The 19,141-nt window shown below is 46.8% G+C and overlaps 1 pseudogene; it reads right to left on the bottom strand.

Annotated features, from left to right (window-relative positions):
• Positions 1 to 3,647: 3,647 nt before the first annotated feature.
• LOC134936858 (5S ribosomal RNA) lies at positions 3,648 to 3,765 on the bottom strand (annotated as a pseudogene).
• Positions 3,766 to 19,141: the final 15,376 nt, after the last annotated feature.

Raw genomic sequence — 19,141 nt, forward strand, 5'->3', positions numbered from 1 at the left:
ACCATTTGATTAATGTTGACATTCTGCAGAATGTCGACATTTGACACCATGGCATATCAGATGTTGACAGATTACTTGTCAACATATAAATAACCTCAACATCCTAACTGCTTCCATTGTGGTGTCAACATTACGACTGTCAAAGCTGTGATTGTTGTCATGGTGACTGTATCCCAATCCAATAAGGTGTGGGAAGAAGTCATCACAGAAGGATGAAGTTTTTGTCTTTCAAAAATGTTTGTCCAAAGTAATATTAGAGATCAGGACAATGTTTAAGAGTAAAACATTAAAGAATATTAATACTGTAGAACAGTTCTCTTATATTGTATGTCCTGGTATACAACATGTGATATGATGACTCTACAGGTAACATATCTGCATCCCTCTTATTTATTACCAGTTATTTATATAGCGCACACATATTCCGCAGCACTTCACAGAGAATATTTCACCATTCACATCAGTCCCTGCCCCAGTGGAGCTTACAATCTATATTCCCTACCACATGCACATGCACACACAAACACACTAATTAACCCATCAGTATATTTTTGGATTGTGGGAGGAAACTGGAGTATCCACAGGAAACCCACGTAAGTACGGGGAGAATATACAAACTCCACACAGTTGAGGTGGGAATCGATCTCATGACCTCAGTGCTGTGAGGCACTAATGCTAACCATTACACCATTATACTTTTATTCTCTTAGAGTGACTCGAGTGTTATGTGTCACTCTTGAGTAATATTACGCATATTGCGAATCATGAATTGTATTCGAAATATTTGGTGGAGCATAATTCTGTTTGATGGTAGTGAATGATACATGAAGAGATCAATTAAAAGTTTCAGCGTGAGTGGATAGTTGTCTCTACTTCCAACGTAATTTACTGATGTAATTACATATTTTCTTCAGTTACAAAATATAAAAGCAATATCACTATTTCTAAGTTTCAGATACTGTCCATTGTGTGAAGTGTCCATGGGACCAGTGGCCAAATGACCAGAAAACCAAATGTCTACAGAAGTCTATAGAGTACCTGGACTATGAAGATCCTCTAGGAGCAGCATTGGCAGCGACAAGCATACTGTCCTCCTTCATTCCTCTTTTTATTTTAATTATTTTAATCTACTCTAAACACACGCCGATAGTGAAAGCTAACAATTATCCTCTAAGCTGTCTTCTCCTGGTGTCCCTGTCTTTGTGTTTCCTCTGCTCTTTAGGTTTCATCGGGTATCCCCAACCTGAGAATTGTCTCCTACGCCAAGCTGCTTTTGGCCTGATTTTTGCCCTTTGTATCTCTTGTATTTTGGCAAAAACGATCATGGTGGTCTTTGCTTTCATGGCCACCAGACCGGGCAGCATCCTTAGTAGATGGACCACACCTCAAGTGTCCTACATGATTATTTCTGCTTGTTTCCTGTTACAGTTCCTCTTGTGTGTCACTTGGTTAATACTTGCCCCTCCATCCCCAAAGTACAACACTCAAATCAAACCAGACATCATCATTGCTGAGTGTAATGAGGGATCGCCCATTGCCTTCTGGACCATACTGGGTTATCTGTTCCTTCTGGCCACCATTAGCTTCATTGTTGCCTTTCTGGCTCGGAGACTTCCTGACAGCTTCAATGAGGCCCAGTTTATTACCTTCAGCATGCTGGCCTTCCTCAGTGTCTGGGTGTCCTTTATCCCGGCCTCCCTCAGTGCTAAGGGAATACACACGGTGGCCATGGAGATATTTGCCATCTTGGCTTCCAGTTGGGCTCTGGTGATCTGTATGTTCCTGCCTAAATGTTTCATCATAGTGTTCAGACCAGACATGAACTCCAAAGAACATCTCATGATAAAAGACAAAGAACAGTCTAATAGCAAGAGGATATAGATAAAAGCATCATCTGAACCATATTTATTGTTTATTGTTGCCAGTTATGTTTTCATGTAATAAAGAATATGTTTTGTATTGTAAATAGCTGTCTTGTACTATGAGCTGACAGGTAGATGGACATGAACTGAGAAGGCCAGTCTGATGTATGCTAATGTTATTTTGCAGAGACTGGGGGCTAGATGCATCATCGCTTGGAAAGTGATAACAATGATGAACTACCAGCCAATCAGCTCCTGTCATTTTTTATAAAGGGCCAGCGACATGTCAGCTAGGACCTGATTGGAAGGTGCTTTTTCTCTCGCTCCGTTTTATCACTTTCCAAGCAATGACGCATCTAGCCCTGGATTTTATTTTATTAACATTTTAGATAAATATTGTATATAATATAGTTCCATATTGATTATTATAAAAAAAAATAATAAGATTGAAACATTGCTGTATTAACCCATGGCTGGGTCCCTAGGCTTTTAAGTATTTTGGGCTTTCTACGGCACTTGAGTCTTTCACCCTCCCTACAACTGATGTTTGGGAAGCAGAGCTTATGCCATAATTTACACTTTCTGTATTCACAAAGACACTGATAGCCAGCTGAAATAAAGTTTTCTGATCTCTTTTTTTCCACAGCACAATTGTTCTTCCTTTTCTTTTTCTATTTTGAAATAGCAGTAGTGCAATATTGGTCCTCTAGCTCCCCCCTCCCCCACATTGTCTATAAAGACCGTCATCTGACCATGAGATTCCTCCAGCGCAGAGTGCAAAGTGTCTTTAACCAGTGGAGCCATAGTGTGCAGGTAACAGAGCATCAATTAATTGGCCCCTAATTTCTGTGGGGCCTCTAAGCTTCAGCCTAGTCAGCCTAAAGGATAATATGGCCCTGGATGTGACCATGCTATATAAAATAAATTCATATTTCCTTGAGGTGTTCAATACACTTTCTCTTAAATTCACTATTACCATAATCAGTGGGCTCTCCTTCAGTCTCAGATGTCATTGAAACTGATATTGGTCATATATTAATATCTGAACAAGCTCAGGTTACATTATTCCTGCCTGAAGTTCTACTAGCCAGCTTTAGGCGTTCCCATTTTACTGTATCATTGTAAACCAGAACAGTTCCAAACATCACCTTAAATATCATTAATTGGATCATATAGATTTTAATATTGACCACAGGGATGACATAGTTTTATTTTGGGAGACCTCCAAGTTGGTTATATGATAGCATTTTATTTCATATATGAAGGACAATAAAAATGGATCTTACTGCCATTATCTCTCTTAACCACTTGTCTGCCATGGTCACATCAGATGCAACCACATCATGCTGGGTTTTCTCTGACCTGGGGGTAAATGTATTATAGAGGCACGGATCATGTCACTATAAAACTTTCGGCTTCCCCTCATTACCGAGGCGAAGTAGGAAGGGACATCGAGAAGAATTCCCCCTGGAGACAGATCCTCCTGGCCTTTTCATTTTGTATTATGTTTTTTCATTTTCAGGTTATAATATAACAAAGATCTCCATGAAAATTAGCGCAAGTGGACTTGCTGGTGAATCTATTGTTTTCTGTTTTTGTACATTTCTATAATGTATAGACCATTTAATGGTGCCAATTGCCCCATACAAGTATTTCACCAAGAGAAAATGAATGTGTGATCACAGCTGTTTGGTAAGTATAGCTGAAAGGAAGTTGCAAGACCCATGTGGAGCACTATTGTGTAAGTGACAAGTGCCTGGAGTGGCCACACAATGCTTTATAAAAAGTCTACAACACCTGTATTCCCTGGGGGTCTCCCATTCACGTACTAACCAGGCCCAACACTGCTTAGCTTCCAAGATCAGATGAGAGTGGTCATATCCAGTGTGGTATGGCTGTAGGTGAAAAAATGCAAGCAGTTTACAGACATTACAGTCACAAATACTGCGCTCATTACACACACTACATTTATACACACTACATACTTATTCACATCACAGATGCAGCAAAACTCCATGCACAGTGTACTAAAGCTGCTGCTCTGTGACTTGATCCACATAGGAGTTATTTGAAAGATGTACAAGGTTACAGATGGAGCACAATGGAACTTGCATGAGAAAAAGCTCTGCCGCTATATCGCAGCAGTTCATATACAGATTCAGGATGGTATTCAATTAGATAGCAGATTCGGCTGGGGCTATCCAATTATTCCCAATATGTGACACTTATAAGGTTTTATGCTTTGGGGTGCCTCAGGTGCCCCAAGCGTAATCTGCAATAAGCATACGTTGGAGCCGTGATAACACATGCATTCGAGAACTTGTCCCGGATCCCATGTATTATGCACAGTATTTAGTGGGGGGGAGCTTGGGGGTATCCAATTAGGTGCAATCCATTGTAAGCCAGTAAAAGTGACCAATAATTGGATAACATGATAATGACCATCTGTCAAAAATTGCGCAGGCTGTTTTTTTTAGCTGAAAAAGGATTGCACCTAATTGGATACCCCTACTCAGACTCATTTGCGCACAGATGCACAAATGTTCCATATCAGGTTGTTCAGTGCAAACTAACTACATAGTTTTGTCACCAGTGTGAATAAGTTGCACATTTTGAGAGAATAAGATACCCAGCACAGCCAAGTCTCACAGAACCTGGCACGCTGAAAGGGTTTGTTTGGAGCAATTGCAGCAATGGTGTATGAGGATAAACCAGTAGATTCCTCCATTTTGACTCCTACAATCGAATATGCTCCATAGGCTGGGTGGAAAAGGCTTTTGATCCGCCTGATCATTTTAGACACAGATCCTTCAGACACTAGAGTTTAGTAATGGCTATAGTAATAGTTCCTTTCATTTCTCCACTAGATCACTTTTCATTAATGGCTCTCAGGAACACCACTGACTGTGTGCGATGGCAGATACCAGGGCAATCACATATCCTGTACATTATTTACCATCATCTTAGACACAGGACTGGATTAAGACTAGTGGGGGCCCCAGGAGAACTAAGTTCTGGGGGCCCACACCAATAATCTTGTTTGTGACACCCACCACTGACAATATGCTGCCCCTTAGGAGGCAGGAGAGAGAGTGAGAGAGAGAGAAAGACAGATAGGATGTCAGGGAGAGAGAGGGGAGGGAGCGAGAGAGAGAGAGAGGTGAGAACAAGGAAGAGAGATGAGGTCAGGGAGAGCAAGATAAGGAGAGATAGTGAGGGGTCAAGAGGGAGAGGATGTCAGGGAAAGGGAGAGACAGAGAGAGGAGCAAAAGTAAATGAGGGAGAGGGTGTCAAGGAGAGAGAGGGAGAGACATAGAGACAGGAAAGGGTGTCAGAATGCAAGAGAGACAAAGGGTTTCAGAGAGAGAAATAGGAAGAGAGAAAGAGAGGGGACAGAGAAAGGGGATAGAGTGTGGGAGAGGGTAGGATTGAGAGAAAGAGGGTGTGTGAGGGAGAGAGATAGAGGTGGTATGTGGGAGAGAGATAGAGTCATGGAGAGAGAGGAGGGAGAGAGAAGGCAAGAGAGACAGAAAGAGGATCAAGAGAGAGAGATAGAGAAAGAGAGAGAGAGAGAGAGGAGCGAGCGGGAGAGACAGAGATAAAAATAGAAAGGGGAGGACTAAGAAAGAGATGAAGAGAGAGAATGGTGCAGTGAGACACTACCTGTTCCAGATATAGAGAGAGAAAAAGGGGAGGAGCAAGAGAGGGAAGGGGAGCGAGCAGGAGAAAGAGTTAGAGAGAGAGAGAGGGAAGAAACAAGAGGGAGAGAAAATGGAGCAGGGAGCAAACTTACTGTACTTGTGTGCAGGAGGAGATCAACAGGGACACAGGGGTCATTCCGACCCGATCGCTCACTGCAGTTTGTCGCAGCACTGCGATCGGGTCGGAACTGCACATGGCAGCCTTCGTTGCCTAGCGATAGCCTCTGAGACAGAGGCGGTCGCTGGGCGGGAGGGGGCTGGACGGCGGCGTTAAGCCACCGTTTAGGGGGAGCAGTCCGGCATGGTCAAATCATGCTGAAATAATGGAAATCCTGTTTATGTCGCCATACTGTATGAAGTGTATATGTAAAAGTAATTGTTGCTTTAACCACTTTGTTACAGATGCAATGAAAGTGTTCCTGACCAATAAATAATAAAATAATCCTGCGTTGTTAATCCTGCAAATGTGTTAAGCTATAAAAAGCTATTGCAAAATATAGAACCGCTAAGCTTTGCTGATATATCTGTATATGACTATAGGGGTTATTCCAAACTACTGTGGCCCCTTCACTGACCATATAAACAGATTGCTGGGTAGAGGCACATACTATTAAGCAACCCGCCTCTAGTATCACAGGGTTCCAACAATCTGGGGGGCAGATGTATGAAGCCTGAAGTGATAAACCAGTGATAAGTGCAAGGTGATAGTGCAACATCCAATCTGCTCCAATATGTACATTGACAGTTAGGAGCTGATTGTCTGGTGCATTATAATCTTCAATTTATGACCACTTTATCATCTCTCCAGGCTTAATACATCTGCCCCTGTGCGAGGAATGTCACAGGTAAAAGGATTAAGCTTTGGAGGCCAGATCAGCAATGTGCATAGCCAAAGATATGGGTAATGTCAATATGATGGAGGGGGCTTTGTTTCAGATTAACTAGTTATTGGCTCAAAAACAGCAGGAGACATAAGGGAAGAGTAAATGAGGGCTGTATAGGCACAAACTTCTATAAGGGGTCTTTGGTTTGTGATGGGTTAATGAAGAGAACTTTTTGCTAGTTAGAAAGGCTCCTCCTTGAGGGTTGTTGGTTGTTGTTTTTTTTGTCTTAGCCTATCAAGGTAGTTAGGGGAGGTAACAATACTTAGTTAATTATTGTCAACATGATGGAGTGGGTTTTGTCTAGAGTGGAGTCTGTTGTCCACAGCTAAACCCAGGCTGTGAGACATTGGTCACCCCTAAGCCCCAACACATTGGAGGCCTGCACACTGCCACAAGGCTGATGAGGCCATGTGATTCTTTTTTTGACATTTCAACTTTTTTTATATATTTTATTTTATTTTGCAACTGATGGGAGTGGGACAATGGGCATCAAATTGTGATCCGGGATGTGGTAGTGGGGTGAGGTTGTGGCTGTTTTGGGAGCCTTGAGGCATTCAAACTGGCCCCAAAATGATAGGGGCAGTGACGTAATTGGGGGGTGGGGAGTTCAAAAATATTCCCAGTTGCGTCTCCTGCTCATTGCAGAGCCCTGGTGCCGGACTGGACCAAGCTGCACTCTATCAAGGTAAGGACCACGGGGCATATGAATAATGTCAATGGAAGCAGGGCAGTAGAGAGCCTGTCTGGGCCCAGGTACTTTTCAGAGGGTGTGGATTAATCTCAGGAGGTGTGGTTGTAAAACCTGGCTGGTACTAAGTATGCGTAGCTGCAGTCACTGTGTATGGTGCTTCACACTTACTCTCCTCCGGCTGGTCATGTGTAAGGCACAAGTACCAGTGGGTACCCTGAATAATCAGGTGTTTAATTACAGTTGCATTGTGGGAGGGACTACAGGTGCCAGTGCAGGACAGAAAGAATTGGGCGCCAGGCCATCTCATAAAACATCATAAACAGTTTATTCAACATAAAAGCAGGGTCATGGCAGGGATAACTTCTGAACACTCTCCTCCAGCACAAAGCATAATGGTTACGGTGGTCATTCCGAGTTGCTCGCACGTAGCAACTTTTTGCTGCTTGTGCGATCAACTAGACGCCGCCTATGGGGGAGTGTATTTTAGCATAGCAGGGATGCGATCGCTTGTGCAGCCCAGCTATGCTAAAAAAGTTTCCTGCCAAATAAGACCAGAGTCAGATCTACTTACCCTGGGGGTCATTCTGGCCCATTCAGACACAGCGTTTCTTCGCTGCAGTGTGGACGGGTCAGGTCTGCGGCTGCGCGGCACCCACAATGCGCATGTGTATCATTGCGACCATTGCCGGGCAGCGACACTGGCAGTGCAGAAAGTGATCACAGCTGCGATCGCTAGAAGATTGATGGCGGGAGGCGTTCCGGGGCGTCTACTCACCGTTTTCCAGGCGTGGTGAGGCGAACGCAGGAGTGTCCAGGTGTTTGGAGGGCAGATGTCTGACGACAATCCCGGGAACTTTGTCGCTGGATCCGTCACACAGGGTTAGTAGGTCTGACTCTGGTCTTGTTTTGCAGGAAACTTTTTTAGCATAGCAGGGCCACACAAGCGATCGGAGCCCTGCTATGCTGAAATACACTTCCCCATAGACAGCGTCAAGTTGATTGAATGAGCAGCAAAAAGTTGCTAGTATGATCAACTCGGAATTACCCTGTGCGACGGATCCAGTGATGAAGGTCCCGGTAAAAATGCCTGGACACGCCTGCTTTCGGATCTCCACGCCCGGAAAACGGTGAGTAGGTGCCCCGGAACGCCTCCCCACCGTCAATCTTCTTGCGATCGCCGCTGCGATCACTTTCAGTGCTGACGGCGTCGCTGCCCGGTGAGGACCGTCGGCAGGCAAGGACACGCATGCGCATTGTGGGCGCCGTGCAGCCGCAGTCCCGACCCGTTCACACCGCAGCGAAGAACTGCTGCGTGCAAACAGGTCAGAATGATCCCCTACATCACATATCACGCCAACTCCCCCTGCACATTAATTGTATTGGTTACATCAGACTACATCAGGACACTTCCTCCAGAACATCACTTAATTGCAGCAGCATGAATATGGTGAACAGCAATAAATAGCAGGGCATTCTGGGACCAGTAGTGCTACACATCACAGGTTACAGTCTCGCTCATCCCTAACAAAGACTCTAGTCAATGGGGGGCTCCTAAGCATGCCACATGGCTTCCAACCACTCACCCAGATAAATCCTCTCCTGAGACTCACACCTGGCACACTCTTCTAGGGCACCCCTAAAGGTGGGCATCACCCTCCCACTGGACTCTGAGTACTGTTGCTCTCAAACTGTGGTCTCTCCCTCTTTCAGGTGCCCTGCTGTGACTGGCAGCACTCCCCATATGTTCTGTGTGGGGTTCTCACTGAGGATGCATTCTCATCATGTTACCCTGCAGGAACGTGCTCCATTCACAGCAACCCACATGTGCTGCTGCTCTCCCCATATAAAGGATGCAGCTCATGCAGAGCCGGCAACACCATTAGGCAGCTGCCTATGGGCGCCGGCACTTACTGGACGGCACTGAATGGAGCAAACAAATTGGATGTGACAGGATATGTGCAGTTATGCGGGATGTAAGGCGCTAGCTCCCTGTTCACCCATAGTCGTATCTGGTGAGCAGGAGCCGCATGTCTGTAGCGCATCTATATATATATATATATCCATGCTGTAAAGTCTGTGCCCTCCCGTGGAAGAAACTCATCACCAATAGAGATATAAACATAGGGCTGCACGCTGTTGCTGCATTTGGGTGTTATGTGCTGCAGTGCACATGTGTGACCCCACACCTTGCGTCTGCATCCTTCCGTGTGGCCGCAAGGTGATTGACAGTGCCGGCCGTTGGGGAATGCTGACATTGCATTTTAAACTGGGGTATTCCAGGAATGTTTTCAGGGCAGCTGTGTGGTGTTACACGCAGCAGCGCCGATTAAAAAAATGGCGGCGGACCGACTGACAGCGCAGTCAGGCTGCGCTGCCAAGGGTCAACGTTATTTCGATGTTTTAGGAGGCGGAGCCACACATTCGGTCACCCTTGCCCTCTGCTGGGCGGCCCCAGCATGTGCAGACATGGGGGTACATTTACTAAGCTCCCGATTTTGACCGAGATGCCGTTTTTTCTTCAAAGTGTCATCTCGGTAATTTACTAAGCACTAATCACGGCAGTAAAGTTCAGGTAAAAAATTACGAATGAATACACCATCGGTCAAAACGTGGCTGTTTAAGTATGAATCTCGGTCATTTACTAAGAAGTGCAAAGCAAAAAACAGACAAACACTGCCGTGAAAAATTACAACTCGTAAAAAAGTGCTAAAAAAAAACAGACCTACTTTTAAAATTCGTGATTGCATAGGCATGCAGGGATCCATGAGATCCGTGCATGTCTATCAGTGGGAAGGGGTGGGATTTTTATTTTTTTTCAAGAAAAAAATTGCGTGGGGTCCCCCCTCCTAAGCATAACCAGCCTCGGGCTCTTTGAGCCGATCCTGGTTGCAAAAATATGGGGAAAAAAATGACAGGGGTTCCCCCATATTTAAGCAACCAGCATCGGGCTCTGCGCCTGGTCCTGGTCCCAAAAATACGGGGGACAAAAAGAGTAGGGGTCCCCCGTATTTTTAAAACCAGCACCGGGCTCCACTAGCTGGACAGATAATGCCACAGCCGGGGGTCACTTTTATATAGTGCCCTGCGGCCGTGGCATCAAAAATCCAACTAGTCACCCCTGGCCAGGGTACCCTGGGGGAGTGGGGACACCTTCAATCAAGGGGTCCCCCCCCCCAGCCACCCAAGGGCCAGGGGTGAAGCCCGAGGCTGTCCCCCCCCATCCAATGGGCTGCGGATGGGAGGGCTGATAGCCTTTGTTGTTAAAGAAAATATATTGTTTTTAGTAGCAGTACTACAAGTCCCAGCAAGCCTCCCCGCATGCTGGTACTTGGAGAACCACAAGTACCAGCATGCGGCGGAAAAATGGGCCCGCTGGTACCTGTAGTACTACCACTAAAAAAATACCCAAAAAAACACAAGACACACACACCGTGAAAGTATAATTTTATTACATACATACACACATACATACATACTTACCTTATGTTCCCACGCAGGTCGGTCCTCTTCTCCAGTAGAATCCAAGGGTACCTGTTGAAGAAATTATACTCACGAGATCCAGGGGTCCAGGCTCCTCGGCAAATCCAGGGTTAATCCACGTACTTGTTAAAAATAAAAAAACGGTGTCCCGACCACGAACTGAAAGGGGACCCATGTTTGCACATGGGTCACCTTCCCACGAATGCCAGAAACCCACTTTGACTCCTGTCTAAGTGGGTTTCCTCAGCCAATCAGGGAGCGCCACGTTGTAGCACTCTCCTGATCAGCTGTGTGCTGCTGTCCTCACTGACAGGCAGCACGCGGCACTGTTACAATGTAGCGCCTATGCGCTACATTGTAACCAATGCTGGGAACTTTCTGCTCAGCGGTGACGTCACTTTAGGTCAACCGCAGGGCAGAAAGTTCCCATCATTGGTTACAATGTAGCGCATAGGCGCTACATTGTAACAGTGCCGCGTGCTGCCTGTCAGTGAAGACAGGAGCACACAGCTGATCAGGAGAGTGCTACAACGTGGCGCTCCCTGATTGGCTGAGGAAACCCACTTAGACAGGAGTCAAAGTGGGTTTCTGGCATTCGTGGGAAGGTGACCCATGTGCAAACATGGGTCCCCTTTCAGTTCGTGGTCGGGACACCGTTTTTTTATTTTTAACAAGTACGTGGATTAACCCTGGATTTGCCGAGGAGCCTGGATCTCGTGAGTATAATTTCTTCAACAGGTACCCTTGGATTCTACTGGACAAGAGGACCGACCTGCGTGGGGCCATAGGTAAGTATGTATGTATGTGTGTATGTAAGTAATAAAATTATACTTTCACGGTGTGTGTGTCTTGTGTTTTTTTGGGTATTTTTTTAGTAGTAGTACTACAGGTACCAGCGGGCCCGTTTTTCCGCCGCATGCTGGTACTTGTGGTTCTCCAAGTACCAGCATGCGGGGGAGGCTTGCTGGGACTTGTAGTACTGCTACTAAAAACAATATCTTTTATTTTACAACAAAGGCTATCAGCCCTCCCATCCGCAGCCCATTGGATGGGGGGGGGGACAGCCTCGGGCTTCACCCCTGGCCCTTGGGTGGCTGGGGGGGGGGGACCCCTTGATTGAAGGTGTCCCCACTCCCCCAGGGTACCCCGGCCAGGGGTGACTAGTTGGATTTTTGATGCCACGGCCGCAGGGCACTATATAAAAGTGACCCCCGGCTGTGGCATTATCTGTCCAGCTAGTGGAGCCCGGTGCTGGTTTTAAAAATACGGAAGACCCCTACTCTTTTTGTCCCCCGTATTTTTGGGACCAGGACCAGGCGCAGAGCCCGATGCTGGTTGCTTAAATATGGGGGAACCCCTGTCATTTTTTTACCCCATATTTTTGCAACCAGGATCGGCTCAAAGAGCCCAAGGCTGGTTATGCTTAGGAGGGGGGACCCCACGCATTTTTTTATTTTATTTTACATTGTTTAATTAAAAAAAAAAAAAAAAAAACCCCAGCACGGATCACACAGATCCGGCCGAGATTGATTGTAAAAAAAAACGGCAGTGTTTTGCTAATCACTGCCGTAAAATTAGGTAAAAAAACACGAATGACATCGGAAGAAAAGAAAAACCCGAATACGATAGCTTAGTAAATCCATCGTAATCAATTCAAAAAGTTGCAGTTTTACACTGTCGATGTCATTCGTGATTGAACTTTGACCTGTTTTCGGAAATTACGAATGTTAGTAAATGTACCCCATGGATGGAGCTATCTGTGTCTATTTATGAATCTGGTCCCAAGTCTTCAAATCAGTGAAAGATCAGGTGTTTATTGCAACATTTCACGGAACAACCCTGATGATGCCACCCTATGTTTGTGTGTGTGTGTGTGTGTGTATGTATATATATATATATATATATATATATATATATAAATACACACACAAACCGCTCACTAATCATAATCCCTAACTACAGTATAATAACGTAACCAAAACTGCTAAACCAGCCCTAATATCCTATCCCTAATGCCCTTACCCAAACCGCTAAAGCAACTTTATTACCCTATCCCTAATATCCTAACCCAGTCTAGCAAATTACCCCTAATACCCTAACCCAGTGATCGCCAACCCGCCGCTCGCAAGCTACCGGTAGCTCCCCGCAGTAATTTCGGTAGTTTGCAGAGCGTACGGGATCGGACAATCACTGGCACAGCATTTTTAATATGGTGCCAGCCGTCAGCCAATCAGTGCTTGCGGACCGGCAGCAGCGGCACCTGATTTGCTGACAGACCGTGAGCTTTGATTTGCTCGCTTACCGGCACCATATTTCAAATGCCCCCCACCGCCGGAGGCCATCACCCTCACCGTCCCCCGGATGTCACAGACAGGAGAGGCACACGCAGAGTTGCGCTCTTTTCTCCTCCCCTCCACTCCCCTTCCATCCCTCAGAGAAGAAGCCAGCAGCGGTGAGCATTGTGCAGGGTGGGGGGCACTGTATCTGGCACTGTGGGGGCACTGTATCTGGCACTGTGGGGGCACTGTACCTGGCACTGTGGGCACTGAATCTGGCACTGCAGGGGGGAAATTATATCTAGTACTGCAGGGGGCACTGTATCTGACACTGTGGGGGCACTGTATCTGGCACTGTGGGGGCACTGTATCTGACACTGTGGGGGCACTGTATCTGGCACTGTGGGGGCACTGTATCTGACACTATGGGGGCACTGTATCTGGCACTGTGGGGGCACTGTGGGCACTGAATCTGGCACTGCAGGGGGGAAATTATATCTAGTACTGCAGGGGGCACTGTATCTGACACTGTGGGGGCACTGTATCTGGCACTGCAGGGGGCACTGTATCTGACACTGTGGGGGCACTGTATCTGGCACTGCAGGGGGCACTGTATCTGACACTGTGGGGGCACTGTATCTGGTACTGTGGGGGCACTGTGGGCACTGAATCTGGCACTGCAGGGGGAAAATTATATCAAGTACTGCAGGGGGCACTGTATCTGGCACTGTGGGGGCACTGTACCTGGCACTGGGGGCACTGAATCTGGCTCTGTAGGGGGGCATTGTATCTGGCACTGTGGGGGCACTGTATCTGGCACTGGGGGCACTGAATCTGGCTCTGTAGGGGGGCATTGTATCTGGCACTGTGGGGGCACTGTATCTGGCACTGGGGGCACTGAATCTGGCTCTGTAGGGGGGCATTGTATCTGGCACTGTGGGCACAGTATCTGGCACTGGGGGCATTGTATCCGGCACTTTGGGAGCATTGTATCTGGCACTGGGGGCACTGAATCTGGCACTACCGGGTGGTGCTGTTTCTGGCACTGTGGGGGCACTGTATTTGGCACTGGGGGCACTGAATCTGGCACTGCAGGGGGCATTGTATCTGGCACTGTGGGCATTGTATCTGGCACTGCAGGGTAGCACTGTATCTGGCACTGTAGGGGGGCACTGTATCAGGGGAGCACTGTATCTGGCACTGTGGGGGGTATTGAATCTGGTACTGTAGGGGGGCATTTTATCTGATACTGTGGGGGGCATTGTATCTGGGACTGATAGGGGCATTGTGTCTGGCACTGCTGGGGGGCATTATTTGTGTATCTGGCATGGCGGGAGGGCATTATTTGTATATCTGGCACTATGCGGGTGGGGTAATACTTGTAGTTGTGAGGCCACACCCACTTTTGTGAGGCCACACCCACTTTTGCAGGAACACGCGCATTGGGGGTAGCTCTTTCTGAGGTTTTATTTTCCAAAAGTAGGTCACACCCCAATTAAGGTTGGAGACCACTGCCCTAACCCTTAACACAAATCCCTTACCTAACCCTAATACTCTAACCCCTAACCCTAAATGGCAGACTGGATGGGCCATATGGTTCTTATCTGCTATTAAATTCTATGGCCGGTATTCAATTACCTTTGGCCACTGATTGTCCCTGGGGGTTATTCAATTAGCCACAATAAGCTGGCGTGAGCCGTGACTTATCAGGGATATTGTTTCTTCAGCCTCAGGCAGTCCAAACCAAATCTCTGGAAACAGCTCTGTTTTCGTCCGAAAACGGTTCTGCTTCCAGCGAAAACAGAACCTGTGTTTTCGTGGAGAAAATTTACTTTTTTTCGGATAACCTAATTGGATAGCCAAAAAAAAATAATCTCAGAATCGGTAAAAAGCGCAAAAAGTTAGTTTTTCGCTCCCCAGGTTTCTCTGTATCTAAATGAATACCATACGTGAGGAAAATATTGTTTGGTGCGGCACTAACTCACATTTATCAAGCCGGGCTGTGAAACCTCCAGACTGTTTCATCAGGGGGGCTGGATACTGTGGGGAGGGGAAGGGGGGGGGGGGGGGAGGTGAGCCGAAGATTTGCCTAGGGTGTTGAAAAACCTTGGACCGGCCCTGAGCTCATGGCAGCTGTTCACAAAGCCGGAGACCACAGGAACGATGCCCTTCTCCTAGCCTACATTCTACTCTTCTGCTCTTTCCTAGCTTACACTTCCTGTCCCTTCTCCTGCATGAGGTTTGCCCGTGAAAGCTGGCTGAGCTCTAAAACTCCCCCAATCAGTGCACAGGACATAGCCCTTGCTGTGCATGATAAAGCTAAATAGATGTTAACTCTTGCTGAACCTTTTAACCCTTGCAGATCCAGGTTATTACATGGTCAGGCACCCTTAGAAAAAATAATAATCCCTGGGCTGAGGAGAAGAGATACCAGGTAAGGGGAGAGGACCTTAGCCCCCACTTGGAACCTCCATCAGACCTGGGCCACCCCCTCCTCCTCTGAGAGCCACTGGGTGGGAGTGGGTTGTCAATTTTGTTCGTGGGAGCCCCGTAAAGAGTTGTAGGCAGTACCTGCACTGTTCCAACAAGCTCTGCTTCATACTATTCAAGGACAACATAAAACTCACCTCACTATCATCAGGCAGATAAGAACATTGAAATATGGAGGTCATTCCGAGTTGTTCGCTCGCAAGGCGATTTTAGCAGAGTTGCTCACGCTAAGCCGCCGCCTACTGGGAGTGAATCTTAGCATCTTAAAATTGCGAACGATGTATTCGCAATATTGCGATTACAAACTTCTTAGCAGTTTCTGAGTAGCTCGAGACTTACTCTGCCTGTGCGATCAGTTCAGTGCTTGTCGTTCCTGGTTTGACGTCACAAACACACCCAGCGTTCGCCCAGACACTCCTCCGTTTCTCCAGCCACTCCCGCGTTTTTTCCGGAAACGGTAGCGTTTTTTCCCACACGCCCATAAAACGGCCTGTTTCCGCCCAGAAACACCCATTTCCTGTCAATCACACTACGATCGCCTGAGCGATGAAAAAGCCGTGAGTGAAAATACTATCTTCATAGCAAATTTACTTGGCGCAGTCGCAGTGCGGACATTGCGCATGCGCACTAAGCGGAAAATCGCTGCGATGCGAATAAATTTACCGAGCGAACGACTCGGAATGAGGGCCAATGTTATTAAAGGTGTGTTATGTTTAGCTCACTGTATGCCACATTGGGACAGATGTATTAACCCGGAGAAGGCATAAGGAAGCTATAAACCAGTGATATGTGCAAGGTGATAAACGAACCAGCCAATCTGCTCCAATATGTAAATTAACAGTTAGGATCTGATTGGCTGGTGCCTTTATCACCTTGCACATATCACTGGTTTATCACTTCCTTATGCCTTCTCCAGGTTAATACATCTGCCCCATTGTGTCCCATGTCCCTCACGATAGCTTCTGCCCATAGTGTTCTGTAGGCATTAGACAGTTGCTGTAAACAAATCATTTAAAAGGTCCATGTACTTAAACCACTATTCTATACATAGGGGGGCATTCTGACCCGATCGCACGCTGCACTTCCTCGCAGCCGTATGATCGGGTCGGAACTGCGCATGCGCGGTAGCCGCATTGCGCAGGCACGTCATTGCCCAGTGGCAGCTGTCGCTGGGCAGCGACGCCGCAAAGGAAGAAAGCGGTCGCAGCGGCGACCGCAAGAAGATTGACAGAAGGAAGGAGGAACCAGGCGGCAACTCACCGTTTTCGGGGAGTGGTGAGTCCAATGCAGGCTTGTCCAGGCGTCTGGAGGGCAGATGTCTGACATCAATTCCGGGACCTGCAACGCTGGATTATTCGCACAGGGTAAGTAACTCTTACCCTGGTCTTCTTTTACACAAAACTTTTTTAGCATAGCGGAGCTGCACAAGCGTTCGCAGCCCTGGTATGGTAAAATACACTCCCCCATAGGTGGCGTCTTGTTGATTGCACGGGCAGCAAAAAGTTGCTACATGCGATCTCGAAATGACCCCCATAGTCACACAAAGTAATGACAAATTCCTGAAATGGATGCATCTGGCAGCTCACTGTGGGTCAGTTGTCTCTTAGATGGTTCCACACATTGATAGCTATTTTGTGCCATTTCACTATTGCTAGGTTCTACTCATAGGTAGAAATTAACTGAGGTCCCGATTTGATTTGAGGTTGCATTTACATATGAAATTTACTGTATACAAATCACGGCAGTGTTGGAGCAATTCGTATTGAGATACACTGCCATCCACACAAACACAAATCAATAGACCATCAGTCAAACATGATTGTTCACATACACCTCATACAACACAATAATTTACTAAGAATTATTATTCTCAATCACTGCCGACAATAGTCAAACACTGCCGGAAATGGAAAGAATTCGTACACAAATAAAACTTTCAAATAGACCTGCTTCTGGCTGGTATGTTTGGAGAATCAAGCACAGATCGGCGAGATCTGTACAAGGCTTCTCTGTATAAAGTGTAGGAAATAGTTAAAATTAAAAAAAACATTGCATCGGGTCCCCATTCCTCAGCATAACCAGCACCGAGCTCTTTAAACTGGTCCTGGTTGTTAAAATACCAGGGAAATATTGCACAGGGGTTCCCCAGTAATTTAACAACCAGCACTGGGCTCTTGGACCGGTCCTGGTTCCAAAAATGTGGGGGACAGAGGACGTAGGGGTTCCCCATATTTTTTAAACCAGCATCGGGCTCCACTAGACAAGGAGATAATGCCACAACCGGGGGACACATTTATACTGGTCCGTGCGGCCGTGGCATTACCCCCCTCCTTTCCAAACTAGTCACTAATGGCAGGGGTTCCCTGGGGGAGTGGGGACCCCTGCCATTGGCTCCAAGGGCCAGGGATGAAGCCCGAGGCCGTCCTGCCATCCGTGGGTGGTGGGTGCCAGGCTGATAGCCATAAAATGTGTAAAACTAATAAATAAATATTGTCTTTTATTACGGAACCACAGGTTCCCGCAAGCCTCCCACACATGCTGGTACTTGGAGAATCACAAATACCAGCATGTGGGCATTAAAGGACCCACTGGTACCTGTAGTTCCACAACAAAATAAATTATAGCAATAAACACACACACCGTGAAAGTAACAGTTTATTAACACACACTTACACACTCATACACACTTAAAAATACTTACCTCAATCCCTTGCAGCCAATCACGTCCCCTTGTCCGGTATAGTCCATGAGAACCTGTAAAAAAATATATTCTCACCTGATTTCCAGTGTAGACCGGTCCTCTTCGATCCATGCAGGCATCCAGGGGTTACAAAAACACTGAAAAACCCACTCAATGAACTAAAGGGGATCCATGTTTACACATGGATCCCTTTCCCCGAATGTCAGGACACCTGTCAGTTGGGGACCCGCCAGCCAATCAGGGAATGCCAAGTCATAGAGCTTTCCTGATTGGCTGTGTGCTCCTGGCCTGCCAATCAAGGAGAGTGCATAGGCAGTAATGGGGAAAGAAATCCCCATTACTACCTTTGGTGGGAACCTGTGGTCTGTGGTAGACGACGAGGTTAATTGAGGTCATTGACTTTTAGTAAATATACCCCCAGTGACTGCTTTACAAATAATATTTGTTACTTATCTTACTGTATATTTAAGAAAGAAAAGGATCTTTATGTATTATACTTTGAGGACAATCTGTGTGAGGAATGTAAACAGACAAAGTTATGGGTAATGATTACATGAGGAAGTGGGTTTTGGCCTATTTCATGTTTGTAGGTGCTACAAATGCCAGGTGGCCTTGCCCTCAGCTGGGTGGCCCCCAACATGTGAGGAGATGGACGCAACCTGCGATGCAACGGCAGGGCCGGATTAAGGGCCGCATGGGCCTGGAGCTGAAAATATTGAGAAAACAGGGGAGTGCTGTGTGGGTGTGGCAAAAGCCATATGGGCATATTCACCCTCTACACCAGGGGTGGCCAACCATTCAGAGACAAAGAGACAAAAAAATTTGTTAGGCACGTCAAAGAGCCGACATCGATTCGAATGCGTACACGTACAAATGGGATGTGGCCCTGTGCCTGCAAGACCATGCCCCTGGTATAAAATACATTGAAAAATCCAGAACCACATAAAATACAATTTTTAAAGCCAGAACCAACATAAACACCCTCCTGTCACTCCAGCCAGCTCCCCCATATGTCACTCCAGCTATCACACTCCAGCCAGCTCTCGAAGAGTCACT

This window comes from Pseudophryne corroboree, chromosome 6 (genome assembly GCF_028390025.1).
Source record: "Pseudophryne corroboree isolate aPseCor3 chromosome 6, aPseCor3.hap2, whole genome shotgun sequence".
Taxonomy (NCBI): Eukaryota; Metazoa; Chordata; class Amphibia; order Anura; family Myobatrachidae; genus Pseudophryne; species Pseudophryne corroboree.